The sequence below is a fragment of the Apostichopus japonicus genome, chromosome 2, assembly GCF_037975245.1.
Source record: "Apostichopus japonicus isolate 1M-3 chromosome 2, ASM3797524v1, whole genome shotgun sequence".
Lineage (NCBI taxonomy): Eukaryota > Metazoa > Echinodermata > Holothuroidea > Aspidochirotida > Stichopodidae > Apostichopus > Apostichopus japonicus.
The window spans coordinates 15918862-15937781 of NC_092562.1; the positions used below are offsets into that span (position 1 = coordinate 15918862).

At 35.7% G+C, this 18920-nt stretch overlaps 1 protein-coding gene across 4 annotated transcripts in view; it reads right to left on the reverse strand.

Annotated features, from left to right (window-relative positions):
* Positions 1-18920, reverse strand: part of LOC139979753 (protein O-linked-mannose beta-1,2-N-acetylglucosaminyltransferase 1-like) — a 146352-nt gene that overhangs the window by 97251 nt on the left and 30181 nt on the right. For 3 of the 4 annotated variants that reach the window (XM_071990861.1, XM_071990838.1, XM_071990869.1), the window contains exon 2: positions 17142-17176. The gene's annotated coding sequence lies outside the window, so the exon portion shown is untranslated. Of the gene's footprint in view, positions 1-9371; positions 9391-17141; positions 17177-18920 lie in introns of those variants that run through there. The other variant, XM_071990844.1, reaches the window with a different exon arrangement.

Here is an 18920-nt window from a genome sequence, read left to right on the forward strand (position 1 = left end):
CAAAAGTCTACTTAAGACCCATTTTTTCACTTGTTCTTTTTGTAAATTAATTTACTTTCTTTGTAAAGCGCCTTGAGCAGTGACTTTTGTTTACTGATTTGGCGCTATTTAAGTCTCATTTATTATTATTATTATTATATATGTATATATTTACTACATGTATATATTTACTATATATATATATATATGTATATATACCATATTATTGTAGGAATAAAGATGATGAAAAGTTAAGTCTATTTATACTTCCACATTGATACAGTCATATATCCGTGAGTGCGTTTGTCTGTGACTGTGTGTGTGCGTGCGTGCATGTACGCCGTGTCAGATAACATTTCTAATAGCACCCCTGAAATGTTACATTATTTTTTGCAGTTGGTTGCTTCTTCTCAGACCAGATGATCGCTTGGAACCTTTTCACCTAATTACGTCCTTATTAGATCATATCTACTGTATATACCCTCCGGGGTCTGTTCTGAGAAGATCGTTGTATAATTCTAACAGTTGGTTGCTTCAATCTGGACACGTTTTTCGTGAAACTTCCCTTTAACCATCTAAAGTACTATTTAGGGTATAGCGACGCTGCTTCATCGTCACCTCAAGGAGGATGTGAGGAACTTTGAGAGTTGCTCGAAGGCTAGTAGAGGACAAAAATAATCTCAAATGCTGGATGGAAATCACTTGAATCTACCAATCAGGACTCATCCTTTCCCTCCACCTCCCCCCCTCCCCCATGACAAACTTTACAAGCTTTCCAGCTTCCTGTATTACCAAAATGTTTTAAGCTACTTTCTGTATTCAATCGATATTGCTGACATTTTCACCTTCATAATCGATAAATCAATATATTCAAAATAAAAATGTAATTCATCACATTCATAATATCCTTGTCAAGATTATTGTTTCCATTCGATTTTAAATAAATACACCTCTCCAAGAAAACACTGAATTTTTCATACTAGTGTTTATCATAGACTGCATGAAAGGAATTCTCATCGTTTTCCCAATTTCCTTCATGTTGTTCAATTGAACTTGAATAAATAAGCTGACAAACTATATTGTTACCAGAAATCAATCATGCATAAGTACCAAATTTTACCAAGAAATCAACACAAGAAAGATGTTGGTGTTACCAACTTTCGTAATTATTTATTTGTTTGCCACAAAAGTACAAAGTGGAGGAAGTCTTCCATAAAGTTTACAAGCTTAACAATGTGGAAGACTCCCTGAAGAAAAGAAAAGAAAAGAAAAGAAAAAACAAAATATATATATCTGTGTATAAATATAAATACAAATTAAATGTTCAATATATATATATAGTAATTACATACAGGAATAATTTAGTTTTAAACAGTAACTAGCTATTATTTCCTTACAAAACCACTTCTTAAAGGATGTGACTGACTTTTTACTCTTTAAATCGTTCATAAGAAGATTCCATGTATTTGGCAAACATGTGACTGCACCAGGGTTGCCAGTTTTACTGTGACTAATACAGGCAAATCTTTTATACATGCATCAATGTTCTTTGCAGGAATTTAACAATTTTCAGCGACTGTTTCTCTTAAATTGATGGACTTTAAAGAGAGATCCAAGGTGATGTTTGGATGGGTCATTCATGGTCCTCCAGCCAATGATTTTTTTTTTTTCAAATGCCAAATTATTTATCTTGGACATTTAAAACACTAAACTGACAACCCTGGAATGCACAAGGGACGGTCATAGAATCTCTGGATGTCCTTTTCACTTAAAATTCATTAAAATCTCAAACATATTGTCATATGAAGCTTTATGGTCAAGTACTGTAGACTTCACCCTGACCAAAAAACATCATTCACAGACATATCGTAATTTTCCTAACAGTTTATACTTTAGGCACAGGTGAACAAATTTCAGCGGGTCCATAAAATTTATTTTGATATGTTTCCCTAAAGAATCAAAGAAGGACTTTTACAGGCCTCAGAATCCTTGAAGCATCAACTCAATACTTCTAATCCATGGATACTTCCAAGGTTTATAAATTTACTGTCTGTTTTAAAAAATAACATGCAACAATTTATGCTTTTGCTGGTGGTCTGATTTGTCTGCCTGGTGACCTCTGATGGCTGCTATATTTTAATTCTGCAATACTCACCTTGTTTCTATTATTTAAGTTCAATTTATAGTTAGTCAAGTTTCCATTACTATTTAGCCACATAGACAAAATTAAAGTAGCACATGAAAAATAGGCCAACAACCCTTACATAACAGATTTTCCTATGTAGGTATATAGCTTGATTTGCATATAAGAATCTGGCCAGACTTATTCTCATATACATCATTACTATCATTTGATAACAACCTCCCTCCCCTCCCATCCTCCCGCCCCCCTCCCCGACCACAACTACCTCAGTTGAATATTGTTGAACGATCATTCAAGATTCACAAAATACTGAAATTATACCTAATTAGTGGCTTTCAATCCTATCAGTACAAATTATTTTCAGCAATAATTAATTGAATCACCGCACATGATCATATCTACTGTATGCCTATTAAATTATGATTGTATGAGCTGACCTGCGGATGCTGTAAATTAACGTGGAGACTCTCCCAATCAGAACTGTTTCAACCTAACATAATCACATCAGAGCTGCAGTTTATCATATTACAACCCTCATAAAGTATTAAAATACCATTTCAAACCATACGGATGGAAAGAAGTGGTGAAGGTGTGGGGGGGGGGGTAGTGCTCTCTGATCTATGTAATCATCATAACTCCTCTTTGCTGCAGTATCAATGCTATTCTAAATACTGTAAAGTTGAGCTCAATAATTACACCAGGTCAGCAAGTTATCTACAGGATAAATCTGTGTACAAACCTAACTCAGTGTACTACAATCCTTACCCCAAATCTAGATACTGCATGAGCTCCAACTGATCATGTTTGCTTTTATCTTCTAGGTCAGGGTAGTACTAAGTTACCATAATTACACACAAAGTAGACAAAATATAAATTCAAAATAAACTCTTATCAATACTACAAAGTTGTACACAATGGGCCAGCTGATAATCAGCCCCTTCACAATAACACTGTGCTTGAGTTTGTCAATAAACAACAATAGGCTCAATTTTTTTTTTTTTTTTTGTGCAATTGTGAAATTCTACAAATAGCTTGATTGGGATCAAAGATGAACAGGGTGGGTGCTTTATTAATCAAGAGGTATATACAGTACAAAAGAACAAAATCACTTTAACTCTCATCTTCATATTCTAAAAGTGATTAGAGTAGTGGCTTTGGTCAACAACATCTGGACTAATTAAGCCTAATTAAGCAATAGAGTATTATACCATTTTAGCCTCTGAAGAAGATCCTGCTAGGATCGAAACGTCAGGCCAACTTTCTTTTACATATACTTAAACTTATATACCTATATATATCTTGGATTGTTCTTCTATAATATTATTTATAATTAAGACTTGGTCAGGCTAATGGACTGAATAGTATTAAATGAAAGTTTGGTTTCTATGATAATTTACCACAATCAGTGCAAACATTTGCATTTTTTTTTTAATTGCAAGTTTTGGACATGTCATTAAAATTAATTATATATCTCCCTGTCTATAGTTGAGCTGAATCCTTAAAATATTGCTTAGAACCATGGATACCAAACAGTTCTCATTTCCTATTTCATTCCTCAATTTGTCTCGCACAGATATTCCAACACACCGGCTTCCGTGTTCAGTATGAAACCTGTTTATACGAAACCTGAAGACTGACAGCCTATAATTTGGAATTGAAATTTGGAAATATATTGCTGAGTTGACATGAAACCCATGTATAATTTGATATCGTTAAACGCCATGCACAATACTGTTAATACTATCACCTGACATATGTAACCATGTTACACTATTTAAAGACAATGTCATAAAGTTGATAAACCATCCCTCCCACTGCATCTTGGGGACAATCTGACTAATAAGATTTATACCACTAACAATAAGACTATTTCAAAGAGGCAGGGGGGGGGGAGACGTTTTCTCTTCCCTGATTCCTCTCCCAAGTTTATGAAAAGCAATCAATCTGTGTGTATTTGTATTGAAATTTGCTCTACATAATGGAATGAGTTTCTAAAAGCAACCAAACAAATGAGATACCGCTGTAGCTTTCTGGTTTTTAAAGTCAACATCAATGGGTCATTTACTGATGACAAATGAGATTCATCTCCCTTGTAATTATTTCTGCAAACATAATAAAGAGACAGCCTCTTGGGAGGAAAGAGAATGTTAACATAGTAATGATAGAGCTCCGTATAAACTTTAAAGAAGTATAAACTTTATATCGGCGGAAGCTAGCACTGAAAGACAACTATTGTGCCACTACTTGATGCCTTGAAAGTTGAAGGCTCATCTCATTAAGATATATCATTCAGTTGATGTCGTCACCATGTTCACTATAAAGCTGGCTATATGAAAACAGTCATTTTTGCTCATCAGTTGAGCTGTGTGCCGGGGAGGGGGAGGGGGGGCAGTTGCAAGACTACAATATGGGTCTTGACGACTATTGAAGAATAGGTCACAAAGTTTGAGTTGAGTCAGTTGGGTAGTGTGCAGATAACTTCAAAGACTCAAGTTAGCAACAACTTTCTGCATGGTTAATGTCATGTTATCAGTTGTACATTCATTCCGGTGAAACTCTTATCAATAAACTGACATGAAATATGCTGATCTTTTTCCAACAATTCTTTATCCTAACCCATATATAATGCGGGCTAAACGAATAGTCGATACGACTCGAATCTAAAACCCCAAAATGAACTGGTTTGAGTACTAATTACCTGTCTCCTTAACTGATGCACACCGATCTACCAACAGTATATGACTACAAACTGGTGACATGCTTGCACTGCTCTCCTAATGACCCTCTAGCTATGAGGTCACTCCCCCTCTCCCTTCTGTATCCACCCATTTCTGTAGTCCTACAGCATGGTTTTGACCCACCCCCCCCTCCCCGTCAATCCCCTTTTATACATCTGGAAGTTTTTGGTGCAAGGAAATAGCTCCACTTCATATCCCAGCCAATCATACGCCAGCTAAACGAATAGTCAAGATGAGTTGATTCTGCCTACAGTAGACAGAAATTACTCCTGAAAATATCACAATCACCTTTACAAACCACAATCACACTGCTCCTCATGAAATTATTCACTGTTACAATGTACGTGATAATAAATGTAAGTCTGCATTCAACAAGGAACGATTGCTCGACACAATTAGACGCACATTAACGAAGGAACGAAAATGTCAAGAGAAATCATTACAGCCTTGCAACCTTGACGACTAAAATTTAATTCACATCTTTCCAGCTAGGAAATACAACGTGCTATATTGCTCCATTTTTTTATATATGTTTTTTTATATTTTTTTTTATGGCTTCTTTTGCAAGATATGGTGAACTGATGGATTCTGGATGGAAATAGACATGGAGAATGATTGTGAGAGATGAAGAAAGGTAATAATCTGGCTTTTTAATTGCATCAACAGAAAACACAAAATTTCTTGAAACATGCCAGTTAAAGTATATACTACCACGTACAGTAGCAGTTCATTTCCGAGCGTAGTAAAAATCCAGATTATCTATATCACTGTATGTGTCTTGCAACACAAACAAGCAGTATACATTACGCCTAACTTCCAATTGTCTGAAATTTATTCCCGAAACATGACAATTTTGTTAAGGCTTCTAAATGTGTTATATACATTAATAGGGAAAGGTTGAAGTAATTATCTGACAAATCAATATCTCAATCAATGCTGTATACATCAAATGCTAATTTTAAGTAAAAAAAGATTTCAAGCATGTCATATGTTTTGTGGTTGCTGTTGTTTTTCCTTTTTTTACTTATTTATTTTTGCTTTCGTCTTTTGTATTAATGAAACATTTTTGACACATTTTAACCTGCTCAAAGTTTACTGGATACAAAGTACTTTTATATCCCTTTACTGTTTCCTTGACTTATCTCGCCTGAGAAGGCAAAGGAAAGTGCTTAATTTTCTGTGGTTTTGTTTTAAAATTACTACGCTTGTTGAACTTAATTCCAAACAGGGAATTCATTCCTCAAATGTATCCATTTTCTGTTAACTAAAGAACCTGAAAAGGTAGGAAGAAAAGGAGAGGGTGAAAAAAAATAATAATAAGTGGGTGAAATAAACATGAAAGCTTCTCTCAAAAAATTTTCAGTTCACTGAAGATGTTACCATAATTGTAATGACATCCCAATCAGAAGAAGCCATCATTACTATAATACTGTTGGAAGGGTTCACGTTTAACAAAGAAGAAACGTTTCGTTTTTCAAAACAGAAAAGAAAATACCAGCAGCTCAGAATCTCCGTAACTCTTAGTTTCTGGAGGAGTTTAGTTAAAGAAATAATCCCCTGGATAACAGCACAAAACATTTTGCTTTTCTTTGTATATTCTGCATAGCAGTGTGAAGAAAAGAGGGGACTGGCTTTGAATGGAAGAATTACAAAATTGATGGGTATTTACAGAAATCAGTTGTGCACGATGACACACCTACTGAAGGCATCCATACTACCCAATGGTCACAAAAGGTAGTCTCCTTGTGTGTGGCTTACAGTTCAAAATAGACATATCTGAATGCAAGAAATAGGGTTGTCCTCAACTTAAAATATACTTTGCTAATTGTGATGCATGCACCCACATTTCTGAAAATATCAAATAGAAGCATAATTTTCAATATTCCACTGATGGAACTTTTTGCATGATATGGGATCAGTCTGAGTAAAGTAAAGTGAGTAAAGTCGTCATGAGTAAAGTCCTCATTTTCCTGACGTTACTTTACATTTTTGTTTATTCACTTTCATAACTGATGGGCCACTCTAAAAACTTGCAGAGTGAACTTATTCGAGTATTTCAAATAGATTTCAAAAGTAATTTTTATATAAATAGGTGACAAAAATAGTCTTTATAATCACATGTTGAAAGCTTCAAAAGGTATGATACTGTACATATAAGATAAGAAACAAATTAGTGTTTCCATATATTAGCTCCAGCATTCATACATTTGGATGTCTAAGAAGTGTTTGTAGGTCTAGAATTGACCCATTCGATAAATCAATCTTGTGAATGTACACCCCCGTCTATTCTGATGATAATTAATAACATTGGAGACAACGTATATTCTCCTATATTAACTCTGCAATTGATCACAATGCTATATTGCATTCCAAAAGGGCCCGGCCGTACTTACTTAATACCAAAAAAACAATTTCTTTAATTAATTAATTTCTTTTCTTTTTCTAATCTCTATACTCGCAAGAGACCTACCAATGAGATGTTCGACGAAAGAAGCACTTGATGAAAATTGACGGTAATTAAAATAACGGACTTCCACCGATTGAACTTTTGTTTGCATTCTTATGTAAACATCAGAAAGCTAGCGGAATTTTAATCAAATTCTACTGTATCAAGGATCTTCTTGGTCAATTCTCTGTAGGCCAAGGTTTAAGATTGCCAGTCATTTGGGAATTACAGGCATATATACAGAACTGCCGGGGGGGGGAGGGGTGGGGGTGGGCATGGGAGGTCATCTGACTGGTTCTAGCGTCTGTAAAATGTTACCCAAAATGACCAAAAATTGCCAAACAGATGCAACGATGCATAATAATACTTTTTTTCACATAAAAATCTTACTTTTCTTTTCATAACTTTTGATACACATACTTTACAAATCTCAAACTTGTTAAATATGCAAATTTAAAACTATTCCTATGTAGAGACAGAATTTAGAGATATTCAAAATTCAGGAATAAAAAAAAAACCTTACTATAATGGCAGTGAATATCTTCAAAATAAATTGAAACTGAAGGTATAATTATCATATAGGTCACATATTGGACTACATTTAACAACAAACCGCATTCACTTCAATTTTTTTTTTTTTTGGCAAATAATGATATCTAACCTAGTTTCTGAAAGTCCTTTCAAATGAAAAGGAGAAGATGCCCTTAGGCTTATAGGCTAAGAATTCTTATGTTTAACAGTGTCTAATGAAAAGTACAAACACTGGAGCACATGCAGTATCTCTCACAGGGAAATAATTTATCTGGTATCGCATCACAAAATGCTATGCATCATGGGCAAATTACTGTACAAGTTCAAAGATGTACCCCATTTTTTTTTTTTTTTTTTTTTTTTACACTGGTACCATATCATATTATTGTTGTAATGTGATACCTCTCATCATCTTTACATTGATTTGTAGTACAGTTTACTGAACTGCACATGAGTACAACCAGCAATAAACTGTCCCTCTGTTCCTGTATGTATTCAAACTGTCCCTCTGTATGTATTCAAGTATATACAACAACAAGTACATATAGCAAGGGTAGAACATTTTCCATTGGTTCCTTTACTACTAATTAGCGAATCATGTCCAAAGTATAAGAGTACTACTAATTCACAAGGGTGGCGAGTAAAATGAGTACAAAATAAACTACAATTCATTCATACTTAGTAAAGATTCCTAAATCCTATTGGTCCATTCAGGTCAGCTGACCGTGGTTAATCCTGTGAGTAACGCACGGTAAAATTACGGGGCATCACTTTAATAAATCTTTGGTTATATGTAACCAAAAATGTTTTGTTTTATGATTTTTCCCCCACACAAATGGTAGTGTATGAATGAACGGGGTTAATCAACGGTCTAGCGTGTGTTACTCACATGATTAATGCACTCCGGGTGTTAATGCTATCGCTGGATGCACTCGGGCTCCGCCCTCGTGCATCGCTTGCATTATCCCCCAATCGTGCATTAATCCTGTGAGTAACGCACGCTAGACCGTTGATTAACCCCTTAGTCATTTATGTCTTAGCCATGTCTTAGCCTATCTGTATAGGCAAAGACATAGTCCAAAAAAGACAAATTCCAAAAGTGTTAACATTTTCTCTCTGTAACACTCAAAACAAACAAATTATCTACAAGGAAGAAAGGAATCGTGATAAACAAAATGAGATATAGAGCTAACACTTTGGGGAAATACCATGCTGAATTATTGATGCATTCTCGTGACGAAGATGCTCATTCATGTTGACGGGTTCCAATCAATATTATTTCAACATGATTGCATGCATACTACTCAGTAGACTATATATATGCCCTGATTGAGAGATTACCTGTGAACTCCTGACATGAAAAACAGAACTTTACAGAGGAGTTTTGGGTTTCTAAATTATCCAAAACACATCAAAAGTGGAAAATCTCTTCTTAAGTCCATAAATTTATCTCATCTAAAAACATGAATCCGATCATGGCACAAAAATCATGTAAACCATCTATAAATTATAACTTAAAAAGTTTCATATTTACTCAAAATATTAATCCAAAGTCTTCAGTCTTCACAAAACTTTCCAGAAAAACAATTACAGGTCCGCAGGACAAAAATTTCCAAATAATTTAAGATCAATATAAAATATTGCTTAGGACTCTGCTTTGCATGGATCAAGGCAATTAAACTGCAGTATTACAACCTCAGATGAAATGAACCTTTGTTAAACCCGAGCCGATTATTATAATAGAATCATTTCCTGTTGTGCTGCCTTGTGACTAGTCTTCTACACCGGACGAGGAATATCCAGTTCTAAGAATAAAAACTTTCCCCTTCTTTTCATCCTTCGCGTAAACTAGCTATTAAGAAACATATCTAGTGATGAATTAAGGACGATTAGACAATGTTTTACTTCATAAGAAGGTAATTAATTGAAGCTTAAACTCTCCTGAAATTTATTAATTTACTTTTTTATTTATTACATATCACACAATTAATCTACATATCAACTTGATCTGGACAATATATACTTCCAAATCGATGCACAATTAAAAACTATTTTTGATCGGAGCATCTAATATTTTAGCAATCGGGGGATGTACCGAATTTAATCAGCAATCGTACATAAGGGTTATAACATTAATTTTCATGGATGTAATCAATTAGGTTTAATGAAAATTAACTTGGCATCTCCTTCAAGGACCAATTCATACCGGACTAAAGCCTTAACGAAGGCGAGTCTATTAGCGAAAGGAAAGAAAATAGCAACAGGGAACACTTGGATATATATAAAGGTCGGCAGCACTGTGTCCTTTTCCAACGGAAGAGTACAATCACAAACTTTGAACTCCTTTTCCTGCTCTGATAAGTGGAAGACAAGAGCAAAGCAAAATTATTTCATTTCTATTAATAATTATTGTTTTTCTGCATAAAATTTACAAAGTACACATCAAAAGTCAGAACTCCTGAGACTTAAAACTTTTAAAGATACTGTGAAATATGATGCAAAACGCTGCTATGTCTGACGCCTAGACTATCTACTTGAGTGAATGACACATAGGCGGTTTCATTTTAGATCTACAAACCTGAGATTTCCTAAAATACTTTCTTTTCTTTTCTCCTTTTTAAATCTTTGGGAAGGAAGGGAAAGGAAAGGAAAGGAAGGGGGAAGAGAAAATATAATATAATATATATAATTATTTTTTGTTGAACTGTTGGTTTTAAATAGTCGAAATCTCACAAAGGCAACAGTTGTTTTCATTTCTCTGTCTTCAATCTGATACAGTGCTAACATGTTACCAGTTAATAGGTTAGGTAGGTAGATGGGAAGATGCAACAGTAGTGAAGAGACAGGTAAGAGAGGTAACATTTGGGGTTTTCAATGTGGAATAGCACTGAAAGTTCACCAAATTCATGTTTAAAAAAAAAGGTTACCTAAGTCTGGACTTTTTCCTGTACGTAGGTTTATTTTATTTTTTATATATATATTTTTTATTATTGTCATCTTTAATGAGGGTAGTCCTGCTCAGTGAAGAAGTGCTGCTTTCCAGAGGAGCCCTTAAGCACTACACACTTAATGAATGATCAGTGTGTTTATATACATATAGTACTAGACAAAGATGGTTATACCAAATGGTATTAGTCATCAAAACACACCATGACCATGACTCCTAATGGTCTGGACTATCGTACTTGCCTTGAGGCAAAAAATACTTCAGAGAGCAACTACAAAAAGTACTACTGGTTAAACTGAGCCTCAAAATGTGTATATATATCCCTATCCATCCAACCTGTGCATTCACTTAAACAGTTGACCCAGTGCTACAGTCTTTCTGTGACTCACATGTCTGTAAGTTCCAAAGTTAATTATACCATTTATTAATCCCTTAATGGGATTTCCAAATGCAAACGGAATTAAAGAGACAGCAAACCCCATCCTACATCTTGGGCTTATAATGGATACTTTTGTGATGACACTGATGACCAATTCCTCCAGTTTTATCTACATTGGATACTTGCTACAGTTGTGACTTTTAAGTCATGGGAGTGTGGGAGTGGGGGGGTTGGGGGGAGGGTACGGAAGTTGATGTGTGATGTCACTAAAGTTGAGTTACCATCCTTTGTTTTTCTTTTCATATTTTCAAGGTGAATGAACAAAGTGTTGCCACTGAAACCAAAAAACTTACTAGAGCATGTTAGGAAATTCAAATATTTTAGCACTTATTATAGAAATAAAAACATTTTGCTGTGTACATTAAACATTAACAAATCAACCATATATAGTGCAAACTTCCACGATGACTCATATTGAGAATTCAACGGTCAAGTATTCAGTCTTGTATGTGATAGAAATGTTACAGTGTTATCTCCAAGATTCTAAGATGGAAGAATGAGTAACTGGTGGAGTTAAATTCTTCAATATATCCATTGCCCCCTGTAGATGTGTACTAGTGCAAGATGGTGGCAGTTTTATTGTTATTGCTTCAATCCAATAGATTGAAGAAGCAATTTATAATTCAGGCCACTTGACCTATAGTCTGTAGGGAGATATAGCCTTTATGGACGGGCTATCAATATTAGGAAGAAAACAGCAGCAAGAAGGGGCATAGACAGAAGAGGTAAACACTTAGTTTTAGCTATAACACACAACAAGTTTTAATGATAGGCCGCATAAAACTATATATGCATCTCCAGGGTATATGCCAAACATCACTAAAAATATGCATTATACTTCCTATTACATGTGTGCACTATATATTACTATTAGCTACGTAGGATACGTTTCAATTCACACAGAGAAGTTTACATGAATGATAGATCCTGAAAGAGGTAGGCAGGGGGGCCTTAGAGAGGGTCAATGGGGGTGGGGGGATGGGTGCAGTGCATAAATGTTACCAGTACTTGGACTAGGGTAGATTAGAGTGCATATTTGTTAGGGACAGAAATGAAGTCAATACAATAAATTTGTCTCAAATTTTTCATATGCCTGAACATAATAGAAGCTATAGTATTTTGTATTCGTTACTGTGCATACATTATGGTACAGCATAGCTACCTGCATCTCTGTTCAACTCTCCACCGCACTTTTCATTTATCTAAGCTGGTAATTAACTTTTTCATCCTGTCTCCTGTCCAATGTTATTTTACGGTGACAGAGTATTTGCCAACTGAACAAGCACATGTAATTAATAATGGAGTAATCATTTCAGAGAGTAGCCAGGTAATTAACAGGGATCTTAATTTGTAGTAAAAAAGCTCACACACTTGAAGCGTCATCTGAACTTTATTTGCATTGACGTCTGTTCTACACTCTAGTCTAGCTCAGATCTCTGGCTTGCTCTGTCCCAGTTTCGGGGAAAGTATATGTAAAGGGGAACCATGTAAATTTGTCATTTTTGTTACAAATTATCGACGATACTGTGAAAAAGGTTGTAAAAATCCCATAATTTATTCCAGCTGTCGATCATCCACTGGTAATATATTACTTATCTGCACAATACTAATACAATTACCATAAACATAACATGGGACTAAAATGATAATTAAATGAGGCTGTCGTGTTTCGCTTGATAGAAACTTGTAAGTTTGGATGAGAAAGGATGTGATGTTTTGCTCTGATTGACGTCATGTGCGTAAGATCATTCACCCATCTTAACAGGTCATGTGCCTTCGTTAAGACAGTGCAGGAAAGTGCGGGGAAGAAAGTCAAAAGAGGGGAAGCAGGGGAGAAGCTCCGGCTAAAATATTACCCATTTTGCTAGGGTTACAGATGGGAAAGTGCACTTGTGGCATGGAGACGGGTAAATATAATAGCACACTTAGGTTGTGTGCACTGAATGCTCTCCCCCTCCCTAGTACTGTACATGGTCAATTAGGGGTTATTGGCTTATAGGATTGATGAATATTACCAATATTTGTAGGTTACATAGATAGGAAAAAAAAAACATGTTTGGAGTAGAGGCAGGTAAGAGAGGTGTGAAGTATAGTCAACTGTACTAAACATGCGCTCCAGAGAAACGAATGAAATTTGCTACGGAAGTATCGCTAGCAAAAACGTGTAGTTTCTTTCATGCGTGGTAGATTCGGAAGGAGGTGTGAGTGGGCAGTGCCCAGGGAGCGAGGGCGCAGTGAGAAAATGTTTCCAGTGTGTAGTTAGGTAGATGGGAAAGTGCAGATGTGGAGTGGGAGACAGGTAAGAGAGAGCAAAGTAAATTCAACTGTACTAAACATGCGCTCCAGATTAGTGCAGACAGTAGACACTAAATAATCTTAGCCTGTGGTTCTCACTAATGCTTTCCATTCTGTAACTATGGGGATCTGCCTCGAATGTACATAGCTTCATCAGGTGGTCTCTTCCACCTTCCTTCATATTACTACTAATAATTCTACCATCTTTGCATTTATTCAAGTGGAAATAAACTGAACCTGAAATTGGTGGTCAAAACTCAGTCCTTACTTCACAGCATGTTGCAGTTCTACAGTGTTGCATAAACTGTTTTGATGATGTAACAGTTTAAAGTTCATATATCATCTATATTATTGCAGAGGACTGTTAGGATAGCACACTGTACATACACACTGCATTATGTTAGGCTTGATCAGCTGGCTACTAAAGTTGACTATAAAACAAAGCAAACAACTGGTCTTTAAGTTTATTTTTTCACACTTAAAATTCACATGGCAAGTTCTACTAAATACTTCATTGATGCTTCCGTGTGAAACTTATCTAAAACAAGAAATGCCCAAACAAATATATTTGTAAAATTTGCAACTATAATTCAAAGGACAGATTTTCACAGTTTTCTTAATGATTTCAAAGCCACGCAAATCTGCAATGTCAGTTTCAGGGATTAGATTGTCCATGCCTTTTACAACCAATCAATGTTTAGGGAGTCAACATATTCCTAACTCTTCATTCATTTGCCCTTAAGTAAAACAGGTTAATAAATTTAGCCAGCAATTTAACCACAACCTAACGAGCCAACCTAACGAGCATTTCGTCAACATAGGATTTCAGTTGATCACCCTAGGACACGCCTCCTACATTTTTCACATAAAAAGAGTTAACCATGAACGAGTACTTACTTAATGAATCTCCTTCAAATCATTCGATCCTCAACATATCATCTTCGGGACACGTTTTATGGTAGTATATATTAATTATACAAAAAGCAAATTCACAATTGTTTGGCATTTTTTAAACTACATTATTTGAAATTAAAATTTTAAAGCAATATATATATTCCTTTGGCTGCAGTTGATTGCTTAGCAAATATGCTGGAAATTTTCTGCTTCTTAGGGTGGAAACTACATCTTCACAGCAATTTGTACGGCAAAAGTGATGAATTTTTCACAATCTGGTATATATTTTATTAATAAATCTGGCAACAGCGGAGTGAATGATGGATTTATCACAACAATTTCAGCTGAAAACAGTTATCTTTTTCTTTGTAATATTTAAATCACTTATTCATAGAGGAACATATCATATCTCTAAAAAAAGTTGGATTTAATACTAAATACAGAGAGCTAGCACAGACAGCCAAAGGAAACATTTCAAAGGTATCACATTTTAAGGACAAAGTAAAAAAGAAGATTATGATAAGAAAGTAAAGATTTTGATCAATTGCAATGATGACATCACAGACAACCTACTGTGATAATCTCCTTGGAAGGATCAAGGGTTTAGAGCTAGTCAAAATAGTTTCCATTCATTCAACAATATCTTGAGTAAGGGACAAAGATATTACGATGGGATTTTCAACTAACAAGTGTGGAATATTTTTCTCTTTTAGATAAGTGTGAAGTTGTCTGCCACATCCCATTAACGAGATACACTGCTATGGGATAACGTTTGAATTCAACAAAATCAACTGAAGATGCTGCTTTAAGCTGTCTACCCCATTATCACATCCAGGGTGTGACTTTAACATATTCAGGTGCGTGTGTGGCTTCTATTAAAGATAACTGTGACTTTTACGGTTCGTCGCCTTTACCGTCTCTCTCCATCCTCTGACGGGAAGTCATCCAAGCAAGGCACGAAAAGACCCCCAAGTTTTTGAGGTCTTTAATTACCCATACTTATTGTAATGGTATGCTAATTCTGTAAAACTGGGGGGAAAACACAGGAAACAGGCTCAGTGCAATCCAGGTAATTAACATACCATGAATAATTCATTTATCCTCATTTGCATGATCATGACTGAAAGAAGTGAGAATGATGGGAGGTGGGTGTCTGAGTATTTAATTTAAAGAAGATACTAAAATGTTGGAATGGACAACTCTGACCAGAGAAAATAGTGAAAGGTTGTGAAGAACTATCCCAACCCCCCCACCCCTAACCCCTCCCCAAACCCCACCCTAAAATAGGCTTGCTAGACAGTCATATGATAGTCACCCAAGTAGCATTTAACTACCACTCTAGGGCATTGTTCATATTTTGAGAATGCAAGGAGGATCTTTCCCTGCAAGGGCGATCAAGACTAAAGTGTGGAGGCTTGCGTACTCAGGATCCGACCCACCAATCACGACCTTCATTTCAAGGAGGATCTACCCCTGCAAGGACAATCAAAATTAAAGTGTGGAGGCTTGCGCACTTAGGATCCGCCGGCATTCATGATCTTCCTTTCGAGGAGGATCCGGACCCTGCAAGGATGATCCATGGTTGTGGACACACAAGCATTCAGGGATTCCTGCTATTTGAAGTCACTTCTGCATTGACTGGCACAGAAGTTATATACGAACGTACAGAAAAAAAAATCCCTCGCAGACCTTTGTGGTGATTTATCGTTCTTGATCCAACTTTTGTCCTCCTATGAAGACAGTCCAGCTTCAGCTGTTATTACCTCTCTGGGAAAAACAGGATCCTGAATTTTCTTACATTCTCAAATGTGAACAAAGCCTAAAAGCTGTTTACACACAGTGAGATATTTAACTGTCTATTTTAACAATTCTTAATATCTGGCCAGGAATGACTTGGAGAATCAAAGCCATTAAGTACATTTGAAAAACTTCTAGCAAGTTTTAGCATTCTAAGATCTGGAGCTAAATTTAAAACTGATGATGAGAGATCGTTGAAGTGTCTGCTTTTCTGCAAACTTTTATGCAAGCAGCTTTTATTAATTTCTAAAAATCCTCAAAGCCCTATAGATGCAACATTCACAGCATTCCATTCCATGTGATTCTTAAAAGATTTAATTTGCCAAAGTGAGAAATGTTCTGTCAAGATTGACAAGTATGATAAAGCTGTCCACATTGAGTACATATAAATGCATGGTGCAGTGAAGGGGGGGGGGGGGGAGGAACAGTAGATAATTCAGTGAAAAATCACCAGTATTTTGAGCCAGGAGTTAAGCAACACAAGCAGGTTCATTTAATAGATGTGAACATTCATGAATGAGATAGAAGGTAGGTTTCATGACAAGTAGTAATTATGTCAATACACAAAAGTCACATGATTAAGGCACAGATAATAGAAGGTGAGTTTTGTAGTAAGTGATGGTAAACAACACATGCTTCATCTGACTTCCATCGTGAAATACAAAATTACACGAATCAGAGAGTGGATGAAAATTCTGGCTATATAAATCACGATTTTGAAGCAAAGATGGCGGGGGGGGGGGGGGGAATTTGGGTTTAGTGCAAGAATGCAATGCTACCAGTTGTAATAGGCTAGGGTAGATCAGAGTGTACATGTTAAGGGAACAGGCAAGAGAGGAATGTCAATGAATGTCAATGAATGTAAATTTCAAAGTTAGAGAAAGGTTCAGTAGTATGTGAAGAGAAATATCAATTATAACAGATAACTTTACCTTAATTTGCAGCTGTAGCCAAAGAAATTTAGGTCCTGCAAAGAAGAAAGGCAAAAAAAAAAAACATTTAGTGGATCAGAAATTACAACCACCAGTAACATACATGTATGGATCCACATCCCTCTCCAACCCCCCCTTCCCTACCCCTCTGGTATTCCCACCCCACCCCTGATTGCACCTACAGACCATATCATACAAAAGTTGCATATTCAAGTACAACTTCCTCTCTCAGAATCATCCCCAATTAAATGGTACAATCAGGACTATAGACTTTCAGCATCCTCAAGGCCACATCCCAACACAGAGAAATGGAAGGGTTAACTACACCCCCAACATAGTGAGAAAAACATGTGAATCATTGGCAAAAAAAAATTGAGGAAAGGTGGAATTTCATGTAGGCCACAACATCGAAAACAAAACTGTGTTAAAGTTGAGAGATGACAGGTGACACATATTAAGATATGATATCAAGGAACATTAAACTTGCTGGATATTATATCTCTTGGGAATATCTTTATTTGCTGACATCTGGTGGAAGAACTAGATATGTTTATGAGAATATCTGTTTTCTAGCATATTAAATGAGGACATTTCTGACCTCCATATCAGGCAAACCATGAAGAAACAAAAAAAATGGAAAAGAACTTCAACAAAGGTGCAAATCCTTTATAAAATGCTTTCTAGATTCAGAGGTGATCAGGAGATTTATTTTTTGATAAAAAAACAGTCACTTCAAAAGAGACTGGACAATTGAGATGAATTGTGACAGGTAAAGATCTCAGATCTAAGCAGAGAGGTCATCATCATGGATGGAAAAAAAACAAAGGAAGAGGAAAGCTCTCTAAACAGTAATATGATTTTGAGGATATTAACTAACGTCAGAGATATGAATCTAATTGCAATTATCCAAAGGCACCATCATTACTGTCAAATTGTCAATTTTTCTCGTTTTTTTCAGAACAAGAGTGTGTGGGCGTCACCAAACCTTACGGATTTTCCATCAAAAATTGTACATATAGAGTTATAGACCAAACATGGAACGATTTCTAAAAGCTGCGTCTTTAGGGGAAAAGGGATGCAGAGACGACAACAGCCAAACTTATCACCAAAATTGGACAAAAAGTTGAAGTGATGATAGGAAAATGATTGAAACATAAGAAATTCAACTTAACATTCTGTGCATATAGTAGGGCAATTATTTTGCGCACTGGCTTACCACAACCAAATTCTGGGAATATCTTATTCAATAACTATATTAACAGAATTCAAAGATAGATCTTACACTGCATTGTTTAATGACCAAACATTTATATAATAGCCTGTATGTCCATAAAGATGTGTTGAGATATGCATTCATTGTAATCTTAATGTACGAGCTAGAAAAAATTTGCAGAAAAACTGCCTGAATTAAAGCAATTATGGTAGCTGTATCAAGCTGGAAACGAGTCTTGCATTTAAGGCTTAAAATTGGCCTCAAGCAAATTCAACAATCCAAGATTGTGGAATTCCATTTCAATTAGAGAAACACCAAATACTTTCCTTTGAAATTCTTGAATTAAATGTGGGTGTGGGTCGGCTACTCAGCAGCAAATAAGGTTCTTGTTGTTGTTATACAAGTTATCATCGAGTCAGTGCGTGTGATACCCTTTCAAAGGCTTTCCCATTTTCTGAGACTGAACAAAAAACCCAATTAGAATCAGCTAAATAACTCCTTCTCCGGTGACCAAGCTGGCACTGCTTTTCAAAATGTCACTTGTAACGGAAGGATAAATGCCCTAT